The sequence below is a fragment of the Rousettus aegyptiacus genome, unplaced genomic scaffold (assembly GCF_014176215.1).
Source record: "Rousettus aegyptiacus isolate mRouAeg1 unplaced genomic scaffold, mRouAeg1.p scaffold_m13_p_3, whole genome shotgun sequence".
NCBI lineage: Eukaryota > Metazoa > Chordata > Mammalia > Chiroptera > Pteropodidae > Rousettus > Rousettus aegyptiacus.
The window spans coordinates 94,108,972-94,126,920 of NW_023416306.1; the positions used below are offsets into that span (position 1 = coordinate 94,108,972).

At 38.4% G+C, this 17,949-nt stretch overlaps 1 non-coding gene across 1 annotated transcript; it reads left to right on the forward strand.

Moving 5' to 3' along the window:
- The first annotated feature begins 6,555 nt into the window (after positions 1-6,555).
- On the forward strand, positions 6,556-6,659 carry LOC118601089. Its single transcript, XR_004950189.1, has one exon. It is a non-coding gene; the product is annotated as a U6 spliceosomal RNA (small nuclear RNA).
- Positions 6,660-17,949: the final 11,290 nt, after the last annotated feature.

Here is a 17,949-nt window from a genome sequence, read left to right on the forward strand (position 1 = left end):
TCTTTGAGATCTATAACAAGTTTGAGAAAACCCCGTGGTATAGCTACGGGGGAGGGAATCCCAGGCTGCAAGGCACCCATAGGGACCATGGTTTTGTTAACTGCTCTAAGATCTTGCAGAAGGCGCCATTTGCCCGACCGTTTTTGTATGACAAAAATTGGAGTGTTCCAAGGGGAAGTAGATGGTTCAATGTGTCCAGCAGCTAATTGTTCCTGCACTAACTCTACGGCTGCGGCTAATTTTTTATGGGGCAGGGGCCATTGATCTATCCAGACAGGGTTATCATTTTTCCAAGTAATTTTATCTGCCTGGTGTGCAGGGGGAGCAATGGCCCTTACAAAAAATGGTTATTAAATCCTAGGCCCGAACGATCTGGTTTAGGCGTAGCCATTACAGGATTGGGGTCTCCTTGTCCTGTTTTTCCTAAGCCCCGTCCAGGGAGATAACCCTGAGCTAACATTTGATGAGTAACGATGTCATTGGGGCTGCACATAATGACCTTCATTTGGGAGAGAATGTCTCGTCCCCAAAGGTTTACTGGTAAGCCTGGAACTACAAAAGGTTGAGTGGTTCCAGTATTTCCCTCCTCATCTTCCCAGGTTAATAATTGTGAACTTTGTAAAGTATTTTTCGATTGGCCAATCCCTTGCAGGTGGGTTAGAGAGGCCTGGACAGGCCAGCTAGAGGGCCATGAAGCCCGGGAAATTACAGTGGAGTCCACTCCAGAATCTAGAATGCCTTTAAATCTTTTCCCTTGAATTTTAAGCGTGAGCATGGGGCGTTCTTTGGTGATTGCTTGGACCCAATATAGGTCAGAAGAGCCTGGTTTAGAGGGGCCTCTTTTTGCATTAAGGGCAGGCTGGGAGGTGTCTAAGGGCAAGGATAGCGCCTGTGCTAGGCGCTGTCCCTGCGTGATGGTAATTGGGCCCTGAGACGCACTGGCTAGTATCTTAATCTCCCTTGTATAATCATTATCTACCAGGGAGGGATGTATAGTAAGGCCACTCAGGGTAGTCGATGCACAGCCTAATATTAAAAAATAAGTGTCTTTTGGGGGTGGGCCAGAAATTCCCGTGGACAAAACTTGAACACCATCCTCTGGTTTTAATATCGTTGAGGAGGAGGCACAGAGGTCCATTCCTGCGCTCCTGGGTGTAGCTCTGAGGAGGGCGGGAGGTTTATTGGTTGGCTGTCCCCCGAGGCCGGCAGAAATGAAATCGGTTGAGGGGCCCGGGGCTGGCCCCTCTGCCCGTTTCCCTGGCGGGAAAGCACTGGGTTTCCGAAAACATCAGTAACAGAACGACAGTCTTTAGCCCAATGGTATCCCTTTTTACATTTTGGACAAATGGAGGGAGGCTGTGTAGAGCGTATGGCAGGGGTGGAAGGAGCTTGAGCATTGGAAGTATTATTTGGGCATTGTCGGGCGAAATGACCCGGTTGGCCGCATTTAAAACAATTTTTGTGTTGTGAGGGGGTAGTCTGAATGGCAGCCCCTACGGCAAGATGTATAGCCTGGGACACTTTGGATGTAAGCGGGTCCATGGCAAGGTGCATAGCCTGAGACATTTTAGATGTAAATGGATCTACATCGCGACACATATGAGCATCTCATCAAGGGTTTTATCTCTAGTTTTACCGCGGAGAACTGCCCGACAAGAGGCGTTAGCATTTTCATAGGCCAATTGTTTGACTAATCTATCATTGGATGCCTCACCTCCCAGCGTTCTCTCAGCTGCCTCTAAAAGTCTGCTGACAAACTCACTATAATCTTCTTGGGGTCCTTGAATAATTTTTGTTAGTGGGGTGGTGGCTGCTCCTGAGATGGGAAGTGCTCGCCAAGCGCCAAGGGCAGCACTTGTAGTTTGTGACAAGAGGGCAGATGGGAAGCGCCTTTGTTTAGCTTCAGCTGTATATTTTCCCTGTCCGGCAAGTTTTTCAAAGGTCCAAGTTGCAGAGGGGGAACGGGGGTCTCTTAAATTAATGACCGCCGTGGACTGGCAGCGTTCTAAAAAGTCTGCCCTCCATGTTAGAAACTGTCCACGGGTAAGCACGGCCTGAACAATGCGGAACCATTCAGTAGGGAGAAGTTGACCACCACGAGACAGGGTTTCTAAAACTGACAGGGTGTAAGGAGCATTAGGCCCATATGTTTTAACAGCCATGTTTAGTTCTTTTAAATTTTTAAACTGTAACTTATGAAATTCCCTGTGTTTAGTAGTAGGGGCGGGCTGTTCCTCATCCTCACTTTCGTTTTCTTGGGCATTTTCATTGTCGTCCTCTGAGTCCGTAGCGGGGGCTTCTGAGGTGGCCTCTGAGGTGGAAGTAGGGGGAGGACTAGCGTGAGTGGACCGAGTAAGGACGGGAAAGGTTAAATTTTTACTTTTGGGTGTTTTATTTGTTATCTTTTTAGAAGGTTTTGAGGGAGGGTCAAAGACTGCATTTTGAAGGGTAGCTTGTAGGGAAGTTAGCTCAGCGGACATTTTTAAAATTTGTTTTACCTTTATAATCTGAGTTGAGAGCCTCTTTTCAGCTTCAGAGAGCGTAGAGGGCGAGAGCATAGGGGGCAGGAGGGCGAGGGTACAGGACTGGGAGACATATGGAGGGGGCCTCTGTAGGGGCGCTGAAGGCCAGTCTGGGTTATGATGTCGTGCAGCCTCATCCTCTAAGATGGCTGCATCTCCGGGGTCCAGGGGAGTATCCCCCGGATCTTTAGCAATCATAGGAAGTGTCATTTGGGCCTCCGAAGGGGGGTGTTCTTTGGGGAGAGGGGGGTACAAACAACCCGTGGGGGCGGTCGGTGAATGATCGGTCATGTCTGTTATCACTGAGGGAGACTTAGAGGGGGGTTTTTCAGCGGGGATGGAGGCGACTGAAGTCGCCCGAGGTAAAGGCCGGAGGCAGTACTCTGCAACCGACAATAGTTGTTGTTTATCTGGGTCATCTGACGCTGCCTCTACTATGTCTCTAATAAGTCCCCAATACGAAAAAACAGTAGCAGGGACGGCATCAGGTCCCTCTCGATGCAATTTATCATTTAGATCTCTCCCTACCTTCTGCCATTTTTTTGCGGTGTATTTCTGGCCCATTGACTATGAACCATGGACAAACCTTATCAACAAATATAAAAAACTCTACAAGATCCTTTTTCTTAACTCGAACTCCTCTTTCTCTAAGGGATTCCTTAAGGTCTCTTATAAAGACCGCTTCCTTTGACAATTTGTGGCCCGTTTCTCGGAGATGGACGAGGGGGTACTTACCAAGGACGAGAAACTCTCATGAGCGGTGAAAGCAGTCCTCAAACTTCAAAGTAATGGGGGGCCCGGGCGTCAGGGGTCTATCCAGGGGTCCGTCTCGGCGAGGGTCTGTGCCTCGAGCCCCACGTTGGGCGCCACTTGTCCCGACCCACGGGACTTGTTATTCGTGGCGGCGAGGAAGACCCAGCCTGTAAAGAAAAACGGGCGGAGAAAAAGGAGCAGAGGCAAGACAGTGTTCTGATCAAGCCTCAAATTTTATTTTCGGATAACAAACATATTTATACGGCAAGAACAAAGGGGGGCAGGCAAAGGGTACTTGTTGCAATATGATTGGTCTTCAGCTGGTGGTGTGAGGAGCGGTAAGGATAGGGGGAAGTACGAGGTGGGGGTGGGGAGAGCAGAAGCCTATCAGCACCTTCGGTGGTCAGCCAGTTCTCGGAAAGACTTGTTTATCATGGGTTTGGTTCTCACAGCCTGAGGGCTTGAGAGACCAAGGGCGCAGCTCCCAACATCAACTGTCATCTTAAATGTGGCTCAGGAGAGGAGAGGGACGCAGGCAAACAGCGAGGTAGGTTTAGGACGTGCACTGCTTTTCGTTTCTCCTTATTCTAGATGGCCGGTAGAGCTGTTCCTATTTGATTGAAGTATCATGTCTTCTAGGCCTACTTTGACTCTTCCATGGGGATTCTTTAGAATTATCATTTTAAGGTTTAATCAACCTCCGTTACTAAAAAACAAAGCAAAACAAAAAAAACCCTAAACAGAATCATTGGTGTGTTTTGTAGAGTGTTATATTTTCATAACCAGCTCACTCATTTAATTTAAAGATTCTCTGAATTTCAGTTCTGAGATATCTGGCTTACAGGATCTGATGAAATCAAACTGATGCTTTCAAAAGATTCCTCTAATTGTTTTAAAGAGAGAGGCTTCCCCTGATTATTTGAATACTTAAATAAAAGACATATCATTTATAATTGTAATAATATTAAAAATATACTTGGTTAGAGTATGTACCTTGGTCAAACAGATATCTGATCATTTCAAAAACTATCAGAGCATTTCCTCATGGTGTCACAGTTTAAAACTGTAAAATTAAAAGCCTGTTGACGAGAAATCATAGATGCAGCACATGATATTGTTATAAACAAATAATTTAAGTTATTGAAAGAGGCTATGAATCAATGTAGTCTACCCAATGTAGTACTTGTTAGTAGGTCATCTAGGGGATCAGGAAGGGTTTAAAATTTATCATATGGTCTCAGAAGGCCAGACATTTCCTGTGTCCTTCGAATCTCCACGTTCCTATTTAAGCCACATATCTAGCTACTCAGAGTGGGGTGTGCCTTACAGAAGACACACAAAGAAAGATGTAATTGGCTAAAAGTTAACTGTTGTCTCTCTCTGAATATCCCATAACCCTTGTAATCTCCCTCTCTCTCTCTTTTTTTTTTTACCTAAGGAAAAAATATTTCCTTGTGGTCAATGCTAGTGTACTCATTCATATAATAGAAGTAGAGAGTATTCAAATTTGGAATATATATCCCTGGAATTGTAAAGACGAGAGAAAAATCAGAGAAATGCAGTGTCCTGAAATCCAAGAGGAGAAAGGATTTTGAGGAGATGGTAGTCAATAATGCCAAATAGAGCAGACAGACTTTGGAAAGTAAGGGTTAAGAAAAAGCTACTGAATTTGGTGAGGTCACTGGTGATTTCAGAAGTCAAGTGGTTTGGCAAGTCTAATTTTTTTTTTTAATGGTTGTTGGATGGCAGCAGCTGGTTATGACTGGGATTTTAAGGTGTGCGAGTGAGAGCAGAAGCTCTGGATGTAGAATATCCTTTCCTTTGTGAAAGGAAGGCTGCATTGAGGATGGCAGCTGGAAAGATCAGTAGTAGCAGCAAGGAAACACATTATTTAAGCCAGTTATACCTGAGTATCTGAAGACACGGAGGCTCAAACCTGTGGCAAAATAGGTTACAGATTGTGAGAAGGGCATAGATAGATTTAAGAACTAGATCCTCTAGGAGTAAGGAATAAATCTTATTTTATCTTATTTTATGCTTTTACTACCTAAACATTGAAAATAGTATCAGCGGTTATTAGAATGATGATGTAGGCTTTGTAAAATGATATCAGGTGTGTAGAAGACTCCTATCCACACCTTATGTCTAGAAACTAATGTTGGCAGTCCTGACCTAACATACATAGCTTTCTGGCCAGAAACACTTTTTAATCAGAAACTAAGCTAATAGAACTTGTTAGAGTCCTACATTATATTAATTCCCTGAGGGTGGGGTTGGTTTTGGATAGTTTATGTCAATTTGTCACATTCTGCTGACCAAATACAGTAAACACTCCAATCGGAATGCAGACTTAAAAACGGTATTATAAATGGCAATTCCAGCCTGTCATTGCATAGTGATCGCCATTCCTACCATCCGGGTTCTAATTCTTTCATTCTAAAGGGCAAATGAGTTCTGAGAGTATTTATACTCTATTCGGATTAACTAATTTAGATTTTGGCCTTTTTCTCTAGTTGCCTGTTCCTTTACTTAAAATCAATTTGTTACAAGGCACAGTGAGTTAATTAGTATGATTAGCTTCCTCATCTCCATGCTTGCATTTTTAAGAACCTTAAAGTCAAGATACTGCTTACACAGATTATTTGCAGACAGTTAATTCTTGAGTTATTGCCTTGGGATGGTCATTATCATATTATTAGCATGTCTTTTATGTTTCCTGATTCTTTAGGAAGAAACATCTCACTTTACATTTCATTTTAGAACTTTGTCAGTAAATATTTAACACGAGCTTCTGTTCTGTCGAAAACATTTTTGTTATACCCTTTTAAAATATGAGATTTCAACTTCCAAAAGAACTGATTTCTTATGTGTACAAGGTTTATGGAGGTGGTGGTCGGCTTTTTCATGCATGACGTTGCCATTGTAATGAATAATCAACGAGTTTTCAACTTGTACCTGTTGAAAATATGATGCTGAGCAGAAAAGTGCACCACTAGGGGCCACTCTGATCTTAAAGCATAAACCAACTAATGACAATTCCAAAAATGACAATGGAAGGAATATCAACAGGTAATTTACTTATGGTAAAATGGAGGTAATTCATGTGAATTTAATATCCTAAATTTGGGATATCAAGTTTCAGGGTTGATGAAAATTTTTATTCAAAAATGATTTTTTTCAGGTACTATGCAAATACTTTGTTTTACTTGACACTACTAAGTCATTCCCCAAATCAGTGAATTTGGAAATACTGCTAACTTTCATAAAGGAGAAAGGTGTGGTGCTCGCTCCGGCAGCACATATATGAAGATTGGAATGATATGGAGATTAGCGAGGTCTCTGTGAGAGGATGACATAAAAATTCGTGAAGCGTGCCATGTTTTTATGGAACACTGATGGATTTCAACCTTTTAAAGTTTTCTCTAGTCCTCGTGAGCAAATTACAGGTTTTTTTTTTCCCCCTCTTGAACTGAGATGCCCTGTTTTTGAGGTCTCTTTTCTCTCTTTGCACTGTGGTTCTCACCTTATTTGGGTGGAAATAACTTGAGCAGAATATGGTGGGAAAAGAATCTCTGCCCTTTTCTATTCCAAGTTCATTTTCATCTCTTCCTGTCTCAACAAAAGCTTCATGGAATCGACACCACCGTGCTCTGTGGGAAAAAAGAAAAAACTTCTGTTCCCTTAGCTCAGTTGCAAGCTGGAAGGTTCTAGTCCCCTGTGTAGTAGTGCAAAGAGTTTCAGTTTTTTTTTCTCTCTCTCTACATATTGGGCTCAGAGATTACACTGTGTCTGTGTGAATATGGACAGTTAGCATTTACCAACATGTATTTGTCTTTTTTCTCTTGTTTAAAAATAAGAAAAAAACCTAAAAAATGAAGTTATAGAAGGTCAGCAAAGGGTGGGTTAGACATGTTTGGATGGGTTAAATGGGCATTTTGACAGCATAGCTTCTTTGGCATGTTTAACTGTAATATTTTATAGACATCCTTGCTGTTTAAGATGACATGTTTAAAATAAAATTTTCTTCTAATGATGACTTGAGTCCTGCCACTCAATGGGAGAATCAGCAGAACCTGTAAGATCTTATTCAGAATTGACCTTTATTGTAATATTGTTCAAGTTTATTCTTAAATTTTTGTTTGTTTGTTTCACAGGGAAGGAATGATGATTCTCAATTTTAAATGGTAAAAGTATACAAGTTGCTTTGTTATGATAAAACTAAATGTGATCACAAAGAGAAAAAAGAAGACAAGTGTAGTTTGATTATTCCAGGAGAAGGAGTCATCAATTTAGCATTGATATCAGCTTTCACTACCACACTGGGAAAAACTATTTAACTGTTTTATTCTGGCTTGATTATCCATAAAAAGATAATAAGCTTATCTTTCTCTCAGAAATGTTATGAGAGAGTTGTTTAAAGTGTGCAGTATCCTGAAGACAGTATCTGTTAAATATTATTATGTAAAGCAACATAATGATAGTAAAATCAATATGCTGTTTCAATGAAGGAGTTTGGTGATCAACTGCAAATTAAAACATCAGTCATATGTGGTAAGATACTCTCTATAGAGTATAAAGTAATTCTCTAAAGAAGCAGCTAGTCACTGCTGTTGGCTACTGGGGCAGATCCTGCTAGGAGCACTCTGAGAGGCCTTGGAGGATCCACCTCATATTTGACTGCACCTGTAGTTCAGCGTTGGGCAAGCGTTGCCCCATGTGGGGAGAATTCTCCCATGTGGGGAGAATTCTCGCTTCACCTATTGTAGACATTTCACAATGATTGACTAGGTTTCCAAAGGCATCTCTCCTAGGGGCAGCAGAGAAGACCGGGGTGGAAAGTGTTAGCTATCTGGAATAGCTGACATGCCCCCAGATTGCAGGCAGGCAACACTGGTTACAACAACAGTTACTGGAGTGAAAAGACAGGTCCAGAGGATGTGAGTTGGGGAGAAGGAGGGTTTGATGCAGCAGCTAGTGAGAGGCAGAGCTGGCGGTTAAGTCTTTCTGACTCCACTGAGCCCAGCTTCTAGATCACCATCTCCTGCATGTTGTTTAACAAATACACCTTTTTAAAATAAGCATTGTATTTCTTCTTTGTACTGAAATTATGCATTTAATTCTCATTGCTTTTAGTAAAACTATTTACAGCAGTGCTTCTCAAAATTTAATGTGCATACAAGCTACCTGGTGATCTTGTTAAATGCAGATTTGGTACATCTCCATTGAGGTGTGATCTTCTGGTCTGCATTTTTAACAAGCTTTCTGGTAATGCAAACACTGCTGGTCTGAAGCCCCACTTTTAGCAGCAAAGTCATGAGGTGAATATATAAATGAAAACATATAACTAAGTTGTACGCTTGAATGAATTGAATAATACAGATGCGGTGATACACCCTGAAGTCACTAACTCAACAGAGCCTTTGTCAAACTTGCTTTCTTTGTGAACTGAAGGTTTATAAGACCCTCTAAGTTTATTTACAGTAATGGTTTGAATAATATTGTTATATAAAACCTTTTCCCAGAGCAGTTCAAAATGTTTTTTCCAATGTTAGCCATCTGATCATTGCTATACGAGGGTACTAATTTCCTTATAGGAAAATAGTGATAATATACTAGTAATGTGAAAAATCTCATGCACACTGCCCATAGAACATCATTTCCTTGCTCTGTAAGTACGTCCTCATCGCAAACTGCATTCCCTAAACCAAAATAACAGTACCATTAGGGTACACTGAGCCTATTGCAGTTTTGTCTCTTCTTCCTAAAGGGACAAACATTAGATTTCAAAGTCCTGTATCATTTGCTAAGAAGTTTCATTCTGGAAACTCTGTATTTACTACTGGCCGTTTCAATGTGATGAGCTTTTCATTCATAGTATCTACGATTCCAAAGAAGAAATAAATGAAGTACCTTCGAGATCCTATCATACATTTATATAGTTCTCTAAAAGATGTGTTAACTTCTGCAGTATGATTTCTGAAGCACTTTGGAAGGGAGTATGTAAAAGCATACTTCTAAGGTTTTAGGCGAAATTGAGATTTGATGGTTGTGATATGATGTAGCAGGTGAGGAACAGACTTGAAACTTGGAGACTTAATCCCACATTCCTGTGATGCTTTAAAAAATTGTTTAGATACATTTTCTTCTTTGGGCTTCTTATTTATTTACTCAATGTTCAACACATATCTATTGGGCATCCACTGGAGATCATCTCTGTAATCTCGTTATGCAGTGTACAGTGGGGACAAAACAGAGTTCCCGACCTCATGGGAGTTACACCTGCAGTAAGGCAGATGGAAAGCAAATAGCCACACAAATGCATATATGATTACCTATTGTGATAAGTGCTGTGAAAGAGAGTCCCTGTGTAACGTCCTAGGGGCTGGAGAGTGTGTATCACATTTGAGGAATTCAAGAAGCCAAGTGCTGCTGGAGCACAGAACCAATGAAGCTGATGTCAGTAAATGCTTGTGTAACACACACAATGCAGCAGGTATGGGGCTGAGAGCTTTACCATCCTTAACTCATACAAGACCATACTACTACCTTGTGAAGTTAATACCATGATTGTCTTCATTTTCTGGATCAGAGGCACAGAGAGGGTAAGCAAATCGCCTAGGGTTTCATGGATAGAGAGGGTCTGAATATGGGAAGTCTTCATCACTGCCATGCATAGCTTCTCTGCAGGGGAAAGGGGGCAGGGCCCATGCAGTTCACACCAGTTGGTATACCATTGCTCCAGGGAACTATGGACCAACCAAATCCAAGGGCAGGGAACAGGGAGAGAGGACCAGGAAACTTCACCTTGACAATAACATCTGCCTGTCTACTGATCTTCAGACTGGCATCTTTAACAGAGAATAGAACTATTATGAGAAATAAATAAGATTTTCTGTTACAAGTTAAATGTTAATAAAAAACGATAATGACTAAATAGCTTTTCTTTATACAATAGAAAGTCAGGTTTAAAATATAATGGAAAACAATCACTACAAACAAAAGAACTATAAAATATCTAGAAATAAATTTTACCCTAGATGCATAAGATCTATATGAAGAAAGGCCAAAATAATTCCAAAAAAAAAAAAAAACTGGAATAAATGGTGGGACATACTATATTTTTGGTTGAAAAGATATTTCTTTCGTCTAAGTGCACCTATCAGTGTAATAAAATCCCAATAAAAAACATGGAATTTAAAATGTTTCTTTTTAATTTTACCTTGGGGATGATATGCAACCTCTTTGGACTTCGGTGCAAGAATAAGCTGATCAGTGCTTCTTGAAGACATTTTAGAAATATTAATAATGGCTTTAAAATGCTCATATATCTTAGTCAGTAGTTCCACTTCTAAGATTTTATACTAGAAAAGTAATCAGACAGAACGTAAAACTCCACAAGTATAAGAATGTGTGTCAAAATTTTATTCAAAAAACCAAAATTGGCAAAAGCAATGGGGATAATTAGCTTAGGTACAGTTTGGTATAAGCATAAGGTAAAGTATTATGTAGCAATAAAAGCCTGTTTTGAATACTAACCGATGACATGGACAACTTAAATAAATGTAAAATTATATAAAATGTCTCTATCAAAACACACTGATGCACAAATATGCAGGCGAAGAAAATATATTAAAATGTTTCTAGTAGTTGTCTCAGGATGGGGAAATTGTAAAGTAGATATGGGTTTGAATGCCACTTTCCAGCTGTAAGATCCTTGCTTAAGTGACACTGTTACTTCATGTCTTAATTTCTTTATATGTGAAATGAAGAAAAGAGCAATATGGTTTCTGTGAGGGTTAAATTAGCTAATATATGCAAAACATTTAGTTTAGCATATACCAACTGCTCAATAAATGGTATTTATTATCAATAATTAATATTGTAGATTTCAATATTTAAAAAATTTTATTTGATTTTATCAAAATATAATTGAAATATAACATTGTATAAGTTTAAAGCCTAAAATGTGTTGATTTGATGCATTTACATATTGAAATATGATTACCAGTGTACTGTTAGCTAACACTTCCATCACGTCATGTAATTATCATTTCATTTTGTGGTGTAAACATTTAAAATCTAGTCTCTTAGCAACTTTGAAGTATATAATGCAGTATTGCTGACTATAAGCACATGTTGTGCTTTAGATTTCCAGAACTTACTCATCATCCAACTGCAAATTTGTGCCCTTTGACCAACATCTCCCCACTTCCCCTGGTAACTATCACTTTATCTATTTCTATAAGTTTAGATTCCACATATAAATGATATCATGCAGCATTTATCTTTTTCTGTCTGACTTACCTCACTTAGCCTAATGCCTTCGAGGTCCGACCATGTTGTTGCTTTTAGACATTGTAGATTTATTAATTTCATAATTAGAAAAACATGATGAATATTGTACATTGGAAAAGGAGGAAGTTCCAAAAGTTGAGGCAAAGTGAAAACCAAGTGTAAGAAGAGTTGGGAAATGAGCAGAGAACACAAAATATACCCAATGAAATAGCCTTAAGTGGTCCAATTTAAAGGAAATTGTGATTTAACATTTATTGAGTTCTTGGTCTGTGTTAGGACTCTTTTTAAGTATTAGCTATAACTCATTTAGTTCTTGATATCACCCCATGAGGAAAGTGTAATTATTTTCGTTGTTTTACAGATGAAGAAACTGAAGTATGGAAAAGTTAAATAATTCATCCACATTGTAGAGCTGGTAGGAAGCAGACATGGGTCATGAAGCTGTCCAGATCACTCTAACTGCTATGCTAGACTACCTTCTCATATGATGAGCTCTACAAGATTTATATATGATAAAAGGAATTGTTTAGGATAAACACTATCCAGATGCTGAGACAAGAAATACATTTTCTCCTGTAAGGCCTTATGAAGATGATGCTGTGTAATTTAATACTGAATATCCTTAACAATATCCTTACATCAGACACGATGATAAGTTTCATAGGATTGTTTATTATATTGTCCCTCAATGCGAGTCTATGGCCTCGTATTAAAGCACAATTCATTAAAAGATTTTATGTCTTAGAAAAGCCCATAGTAGAGAGTAGAGTGAACTGATTGATAGAGAGACACTGGCACACTGAAAAATCTAAATACCTTAGAGGATGCAAAAATGATTGGGGGCTTTGCCAAAACTTGAATCTTAAGCAGGACTTCTAAAGGGGTAAGAAACCTATAAAACACAGAAATAAGATCACAATTAGTTTCTACTATTCTTCAAAAACTTTAATCTGAAAACAATTCAAAATGTAAGAGGTTGACTGGAATAACATAAAATGTTGCACACAGTTCTGAAAATGGAAATTTCATTTTTTGGTTTCCAATTGGGAAAAAAGACTTAATTTAGTGTAGCATATTGAATAATTGAATTACCATAGATAGACTTTAAGACTTGGTCATAGGTTGGATTCTCTAAAAGCAGATGCTGAGATGGAGTGGGTGCAAGATGTGAATAAAACAGGATTGTCTGTGTTGGGACAAAATGGCCTGACATTTAGCCATATACCTTGTTTAGTTACAGCATGGAGGCTTCTCTGGAATGGGTGTGATCTGGGTAGAAGCTACTCTCTCCAGCTGATGCAGATTCTGAAGGAACTGTCATCAGGGGGCTTTCCACTGATCTCATTTCCCATGATCGGGCATTAAGTCTTTCTTTTAAAGAAGGTCTGGATGCTGTATCTTTGTCTCTATAAAAATATAATGAAGAATCCTCTAGAATATTTATAAGAGATAGTAGAACATTAGATTTTTGTGTAAATTTTGCATCTGAGGTAGGGAATGACATTGAGAAACTTGGGTCTTATTATGTCTGCTGCTTTTATAACTGGAGTTGATAAAAACCTATTACTAATCTCTTGACAGATATGTTAGGAGTGGGTGTCTGTTCAAATTGAATGAAAAATCCTGCTTGCTGTAGGTACCCAATGCTATGTGGTTAATTTCTAGTGGGATTAGTAGGTGTTCTAGTCTGCCTGACTGCTGTAACAAAAATACCATAGATTGAGTGACTTAAACAACAGAAACTTGTTTCTTATAGTGTAGAAGTTAGAGAGTCTAAGATCAAGGTACTGGTGAGGTAGTTTTCAATCTGAGGCATCTTCTCTTGGCTTGTTGGTAGTCACTTTATCTTGCTCACTTGGCCTTTCCTCAAAGCATGTGCATGGAAAGGGAAAGAGGGAGATAGGGAGAGAGAGAGAAAGGAAAAGAAGTGAAGAAAGAGAAGGGAGAGAGGGGCAGAGAAAGACGGCGGGCGGGGGAGAGAGAGAGAGAGAGAGAAGAGAGGGGTAGGTCTTTCTCTTATAAGGCTACTAGTTGTATTGAATTAGGACCCCACCATTATGACCTCATTTAACCTTATTACCTCCTAAAGATCCTGTCTCCAAATGCAGTGACATTGGAGGTTAGACTGTTAATATATGAATGTTGGAAGGACACAATTCAGTTCATAACAGTTGGTAAACATGAAGAGAACGATGCTTAGAACAGGAATGGGAAACTATAGCTCATGCGCCAAATCTAGGCGGTGGACTTTCGTATGGCCCAGGAGCTAAGAACAGTCTTTATGTTTCTAAAGGATTATAAACAAACAAAAAACCCAAAGAATAATATGTGACAGATGCTGTATGTGGCCCACGAAGCCTAAAATATTTACTCCCTGGTTCTTTATACAAAATGTTTGACAATCCTTAGCCTAGTTCCAAATAAATATATTGGATCCAGTTTCTGCAGCTCACAAAATGAGAGTTAGAAATGATTTTTGTTTTGCATTCCTCAGAAAGAAGGGATTATTCTGCTCATCAGTTGTGGCAGGAGGTATTTCTTAAATGGACAGTCAGAGAGGGAGGATCAACTCAGATGAGGCCTCTTGAGTTGAATTCCTAACTATTTGGGGCTTTTTGTTATCTGAGTTATGGGAAATGATGGCCCATACCTCTGAGCAACAATGGGTAAACAGCATGCAGCCTTTTGTGAAGTAGTGATGGAGATGCCTTAGAAGGGCTGGTTAAGGAGAGTCCCCAAACTAAGCTGGGTGGCTAGGAGATTGGGAATATGAGTGACCTAGATGTCAAAGAATGATGGAAGTTTAGATGATACTAGAGTAGGCAGTCTAGGTGGTAATCTACTAGGGTGATCACAATGAAAGAGGCCATGTGATGAGAAACATTTGATTATACTGTGGCTGATAACTTTAGAAACCCAGATATATCTGAGTGCTTTGGAATGGTCTAATTTTGGTAAGATTTTACTTTGTTCCCCTGAGGCAGTCAGAAGTTACCGAAATATTATGGGCCATTAACATTTAAAGGGCTTTACTCTGTCAGCCCCAAATGGTCAGTCTCCTAACATCTTACTATCCTGGAAACAGTGAGTAAATACTTTAAGCCTAATAGGGAATCTCCAGTGAAGAAAAAGAATACCAACCTAGATGATGGGAAAAGATAATTTATGACTGATGGTCTAATTGTAGCCTAGGCCATGAAATCAAGGATGAATTCATCTTAAAAACTAAGGCACACTTAATAAGATTTCATTAAGGCTTAGTTTCAGATCTAATATGTTTCAAACCAATTTCTTTTAAAAATTTCAATTATGACTCATTTCTCTTTAGGTTATCTTATTAAAACAACAAAGAATTTGAGACCATAACTACCACTTATCTGAACAAGAACTTCAATGCTAAAAAAATGTTATGTGTGTCATGGTAGAGTGCCTCTGATAGCTTTGTTTCATACAAGTTTCATTGAAGTTCAGCTTATTTAAGCAGAAAGAATCCTGCTGAAATCCCTGTTGCTTGACAGCTCCATAAGTGCATGCTGGGTGCTTTAGAGAGAACTCCTTAGTTGATTATTTGGTTCAGCAACCTGGGTTATATATTTTTTTTCTCTTCTCATGCCATCTTACTCATTTAAAATGCTTTCATTAGAACATAGAACTTTGTACATTTTGTTCGTGGATTTTTACTCAGCAAGACTCATTATTTCCTTTTAGAGAAGATTTCACATAAAGGAAAAAGAAAATAAGCATAAGTTTTATTTATAAACCAGTGTCTTCTACCAGTTGGATTTCAAGGGCATTCACACAAAATTTATACATTTATACATTAGCTACATGAAAGTGAAGGTGCCGTAAGAGAAGCCAGAGTAAGCTTTCAAAACAGGGGAAAATTTTGTGACTATTAAAGATCATTTGACTGCTTGAAAAGTGGTATGGAAAAGGTCAACTCCTGTAGAAATGCATAAAGCTGTCTAGGTGTTTTACCTTTAAATCCTCTGTAAGGGTGCAGACAGTACACAAGAATAAGGCAAAAGACAAAATAATATATGCTATCTTGCATGTTTTGCTAGAAGGGTAAACTTCTCCATGCTGTTTAACATAATAGGACAGGAAAGAAAGTTTTTTGTAACCAGGCTATGGTCAATCGTGGAGGGATAGTATGATTCATTGCTCATGATCAATGCTGTCATGTACCGTCTGTTGCTTCCTTAGAATGAAAAACAGGGAATGACAGATTATGAGTTCTAAAACAGATAAAATCACAGGAGATTAGGGTTTATCATTAGCAGAGATGTTTGGCTACGCATTTCGTTTCTTAAAAAATTAAAGTGTAATTTAAATATATTGTCTTGTGTTGGCTCAGATAAATTTTTGGTTAATTTTTATTTTATCATATAAGTAACTTTCAATTGTCTATGATAATGAGGTCAGGGAAAATGTGGTAAACAAATCCAAAGGCAGGAAATTCATAGTCCTTATAGACCCATTAATCCTGTATCTTCCAGTGCTAACCTGTGAACCTTAGCTGCTGATAACTGGGTTTCATTTCTTTCTTTACTTCCATTGTTGATTCCTTGTTAAAGGGTGTGGGGGGTAATAAAATAGCTAGAAGACTACACAGAGGGCCTACATGCTTAAGCAACTAACTGGGTAAACAGCCCTCACAATTTGAGAATTTATTATGTAGTGAAATACTGCATTTTAAATACTGACTATCCATTTTATAAATCATCACCTAGTTTTAAACCCTAACCCAGTCTTTATTTTGCAAGGCAAGTTTGTACTTGGACAATGCAAATTTTTATTCTTGCTCAAGGAGAGGCTATTGTTTCAATATAATATATTTCATAAAAGTAAAGTTAATTTTGGCTTGCTAAGGGAAACAACTAGTGCCATTTTTCCTCTCCTTAAGTGCCAAATTCAATATTTATCGAGGCATTTTCTATGTAAAATGCACAGTCTAAAAAAAGATAATGAAGTTTGAACATCTACCAACATGGACGTGTAGAGGAGGACGTGCCAGACCCAGCATGGTTTTTGTATGTATATTCATGCATTTAACAATAAAAAAGTAATGATTATATTGTATAAATTTTTATAGAATGGCAATATATAACATAATTAGAAAATGATTAAATGAAGTATCTTGGGAACACTGGTTAAGAAAGAATTGATAATAAAGATTATTATTAATTATTAATATTAGTTCAAAGTTTGCTCTAGATTCTTCAATAGAACATTGAAAGTCCTGTAATATTTCATCCTCTTCTTCTAGACCATGACTAAATGTCTGCTGCCACCTCCATATGAGTTTTATCAAGTTTAGTCGAGATTCTCCTGGAAGGCAGCAATTTCTGGGGTTCCTGGTACCTAGCACACAGACTAAGACACCGACTTAAGGAAGGTGTGTTTCTTGACCAGTGATTTGAAACTCAGTGTTGGGTGAAAAGAGCTGCATTAGATGAATTCCTATATTTGTAGCTACTCATACCTATTTTGCAATCATAAGTCTTTTTTCATTTTGTACTTTATTTTGGGTAATTCCTTCTTTCTTTTTAAGTTTACTGGTCTTTTCTTCTACAATATCTAGTACATTTTCAATCCCAGTGTAATTTTCATTTTAGAGGTATTTTTAACCTCTAAAAGTTCTATTTGTCTATATTTTATATCCTCCATTTACTTCTTCAAATATGCTTGTTTCCCTCCTCCTTCTTGAACATAGGGTGTATATTTATAATAAGTGTTTTAAGGTCTTTATCTGCTCATTAAATCATTTTTGACTATTTCTGTTGGTTGATTTTTTTTTCTGTTTTTGCTTATACTTTTCTGCTTCTTTTCTTGCCTTATCATTTTTGACTATATGCCAAACATTGTGACTTCTATACTTAGGAGTGCTAGATATTTCCTTTGTATTCTTTTAAATACTGTTGAACTTTTTTTTTTTTCCCTATGCCATAAAGTTACCTAGAATCAGTTTGTTCCTTTTGTGGCTTGCTTTTGTTTGTTAGAATGGGTCTTTTAGTAGAAAATTATTTTAGCTCCACTACTAAGATGATACCTTCTTGAGAGTTCTACATGATGCCCATTTACTGTGTCTTTCTTCTTTCTCATAGATCACTGCTCTTTACTACCTATCGTCCAACATCTGAAACTATTGTTTTGTATATTTAGTCTGGTTTATTATTTCTTTATGTTAGAAGAGCAAACAAAATTCTTTTCACTTCATCGTGTCTGGAAGCAGAAGTCTGTCATTTCTTCTTAATTTATTAGCTGGAATTATTCTACCAGAGTTTTTCTTTCATCTACACCTTGGTTATTATTAGTACAGTTTATATAGAAAATATTTGATTTTTTTCCTTTACTAGTTTTCAAATAATTTTTTTTA